This window comes from Myodes glareolus, chromosome 2 (genome assembly GCF_982192425.1).
Source record: "Myodes glareolus chromosome 2, mMyoGla1.1, whole genome shotgun sequence".
Classification (NCBI taxonomy): Eukaryota; Metazoa; Chordata; class Mammalia; order Rodentia; family Cricetidae; genus Myodes; species Myodes glareolus.
In genome coordinates, this window is record NC_142027.1 from 107,886,372 (window position 1) to 107,890,358 (window position 3,987).

The 3,987-nt window shown below is 39.6% G+C and overlaps 1 non-coding gene across 1 annotated transcript; it reads left to right on the forward strand.

The window, feature by feature from the left end:
* The first annotated feature begins 3,672 nt into the window (after positions 1–3,672).
* On the forward strand, positions 3,673–3,781 carry LOC148123123 (U6 spliceosomal RNA). The gene has a single exon (XR_015737345.1). It is a non-coding gene; the product is annotated as a U6 spliceosomal RNA (small nuclear RNA).
* Positions 3,782–3,987: the final 206 nt, after the last annotated feature.

Below are 3,987 nucleotides of genomic sequence, written 5' to 3' on the forward strand. Positions count from 1 at the left end.
CATCTGAAAAATGAAGGGGAAAATATTGCTTATTTTCAATTTCATGAGAGTATGGAATTATTAGTAAATTAAGCAAAAAATCAGTTTGGAAGAATTATGATGTGATCAATAGGACTCAAGTTTTGGAAAAGGAAATTTTCCAGCAGTAAAAGCTTCACACTGACACTATTGTTGGTCTGCTGGGTGTGAACCTAGGGATGACAGTCCAGGAGACCATTTATTTAGAAAACATCCACAAAAGCTCTGTATAAATTCACAGATCTAATTATATATGTATGTGTGATACATAGATAGATAGATAGATAGATAGATAGATAGATAGATAGATAGATAGATAGATATGTGTGTATGTATACATTTATATAAAAATACAAACTTTAGGGGCCCTGACTTCTAGCAGAGGGCCATCGGAGGGGTGAGTTTGCTTCGGGCCCCTGGCAGGGTCCTGGTGAGGAGGAGCTTGGGCTCCCCCCGACCCCATAGACGCCCAGGTCACCCTGCAGTGCTGGCTCCCCCCTCCCGCCTGCCATCCAGCTCCCATCCAGGTACGAATTCCTATATTTCTCCCTTCCCCCTGGGGCCATAAAATTTCCCCAGCTCAGCTGCCTTGCGAACTCGGCCTGGGCTGTAGGCGCATCCTGACTGGAGGCAGTTCCTGGGTCTTAAAGGCCTTCCTGAGGACAGGTGGACCAGGTGCCAGCTCAGCGACATTCCTGACCAGCAGGGGCCATGACTTCTAGCAGAGGGCCATCAGAGGGGTGAGTTTGCTTCTGGCCCCTGGCAGGGTCCCGGTGAGGAAGAGCTTGGGCTTTCCCTGACACCATAGACTCCCAGGTCACCCTGCAGTGCTGGCTCCCCCGTCCTGCCTGCCATCCTAGCTCCCATCCAGGTATGAATTCCTATATTTCTCCCTTCCCTCTGGGGCCATAAAATTTCCCCAGCTCACCTGCCTTGCAAGCTGGGCCTGCATTGTAAGCGCATCCAGGAAAGAGGGAGTGCCTGTGCTTCACCAACCATGCAACAGACAAGGATCTGATCTCCAAAATATATAAAGAACTCAAGAAACTAGACTTCTAAAATGCTAGATATCTTATTCTTGACATCTATAACTGAGACTATTAGTTATTTTACTTAGAATAAAAGCTGTATAGTTGCAAAGATATTTGAGAGATCAACTGACATCTAGTCTGACCACTTGAGGTTGATTTGTGCTACCCATGTGGTGACAGGAGAGAACTAACTCCTAAAATTGTCCTCTTACTTCCATCCCCAACCAATGACATGGAATGGAACCCAGTTCAACACAAAAATAAATATTTAAGTATAATAAAATTTTTAAAAGAGTGGAATTGCATATACCAGAATGAACAAGAAAAAAAAACTTTGTGAATCAATGGAAATAATAAATTGTTTTGAAAGTTCATGAAGCTTTATGAACTCCATCAGCTTCAAGAAGCGGAGTAAAAGAGAGGACCACTATGTTCAATCTCCTAAGTCATCTCAATTCACAAGATATCATATTAACCATCACCTAAATTAAGGTTTTCTTTGTTGAGTGCATGGAAATAATGAATTCACCTACTTCAAAATGACAAGTATCTACAACTTTTCAGGTACAGGTAAAGGCTCTCTGTGGAGACATGTCTGTATGGTACCACCAACTCCAAGGATTTTTCTTAGTTCTGATCAACTAAATTAATACAATTTCTTCTTTCAAGATCTCAGTATTCTACTTTGACAGTTATATGGCATATTCCTTGGCTGCTAGACTTTTTTCACCTGTCTGAATGAGGACTTCACTGTGCTTGAAACTGTGATGCATTGAGGGGGACAGAACAGTAGGGCAACTGTACACAAGAACAATCTAAGGGAAGCCAGGCCAGGTACCCAAAGAGGCATTTTGATGTAAAATTCAGTGAAGGCAGGGCTATGACTCTCTAAATTTTATGGATTAATGGTCCAATAAAAAACATCCACCATAGGCTCAAATGTTTGAGAATTTGTTCTCCATTTGATCGATGTTTTTAAGAAGGATTATGAGGTACAGGCTTGTTGAAGAAGTTGTGTCACTGGGAGTAGGCATGGAGGTTTCAAAAGATTGAGTCATATCCAGTGTCTTCTCTGTCTGCTGCTTCTGGATTCAGATAGAAGAACAGCTCTCAGCTGTTCCTATCTCCCATGCCTTTATTTCATTAACAGAATCTTTAGTACTCTGAAACTGTAAACCTAATTAAATTCTTTATTTTAGATTCTGTCTTGGTCATCGTGTTTTGACTCAGAATTAAAAATACCTAAGAAGGAAGCTGCTAACAAGGAGTGGGCTATTGCTGTGACTGCCTCCCATGTTGTTTAGCAGAATGTAAATGACTTTGGGATTTTAAACTAGAACATAGGTTAAATGCTATAACCTCGACTTAATGGCTTCTTCTCATAGCAGACTGGAAGGCATTGCAGAGAGCCACATGGAGTTTGGAGGCCCAGCCACAATGATATTGCTGACCATTGTGATGCCAGTCCTCTGAAATCATAATTCCCATTAAACACTTCATTTATAAATTCCATTGAGCATTGTGTTTTGTCACAGCAATAGGAAAGTAATTAATGTACACATGGGCTGGCTACAATTTTCTTGTTCTTCAACAGATGTAAAGTATTTCTGTATAAGAAGGTAAATGGAAATGTATGGAGGTAAAATTTCATCACTTAGATGTCATTACTGCTTTTTATGTTTAATGTTATATTATACCTGAGACAGGATGACTCCTAAACACTAAATTATTTATTTTTCTATCCCTTCCTTCCTTCCTTTATCCCTCCTTCCTTTCTTCCTTCCCTTCCTCTCTCTCCCTTTTTCTTTCTTTCTTCATTCATTCCTTGCTTTCTTTCTTTTCCCTTTCTCTCCCCCTCCCTTCACTCCCTCCCTCCTTATCCCCCCTCTCTCTTTCATCTTCTTCCGTTTATTCTTTCCTTCCTTTCTCCTCTTCCTCTTCCTTCTTTGCCAGAGCTCTGCCCTTGCCATGTTAAATTCTGGTGGTATGGATGAGGCCTTAGTGCAAAAAAAAGTCTGACCACCAGATTTTCTCTCAAGAGGTAGCCCTGGGTAGCTCTATCTTAATATTTCAAACACGAACATGCTTTCACCATCTTATTTCACCATAGCTAATCTCAGGCAAAATCTTTCTACTATTAAATCAAATCAACTTTTAAAGCCAAAACAATTCTCAGTATTATTTGTTCTTGGATAAATATTGAGCCAGGCACACCCTGTCCTCACAAAACTAAAAGGTAATTGGCATAGACATACATTCTCAAGTAAAACAATATTGTTCAAACCAAAACAAAGCATATTTACAGAAATAGGGATGGTTTTTCATAAGGTTTTTACATATAGTTAAATTGTTTTTCTCTAACTGTTCCATGTCCTGCAAAAGGGTCCTGGATACTCATGCCTCTTTATAATGGGTAAACATTTGATGAGGTGTTTTTGTCCACCATGTCCCATTGCTTTTAAGTTTTTTTTCCAGAATTTGGAGATGAAGTTAATGTCTCCTGTGTTACTTCTTTATATATGCCAATTAATTTTATTGCCTCTCAACCTGTCATCAATAAATCAGAAAAATTTGTGGTTTCTGGAATAACAGTTATTATTTCGAGATAAAAATATGAGAATCAGTGCTCGCTTCGGCAGCACATATACTAAAAAATTGGAACGATACAAAGAAGATTAGCATGGCCCCTGCGCAAGGATGACACGCAAATTCGTGAAGAGTTCTATATTTTTCCTAAAGAACGATATTCCTATGAAGGTTCAAGAAGCATACAGAACACCAAAAAGACTTGATAAAAAAAATCCCCTCGGCATATAATAATAAAAACACAAACCATACAGATTAAAGAAAGAATATTAAGAGCTGCAAAAGAAAAGGTCAAGTAACTTATAAAGGTAAACCTATCAGACTTACACCGGACTTCTCTATGGAAACCATG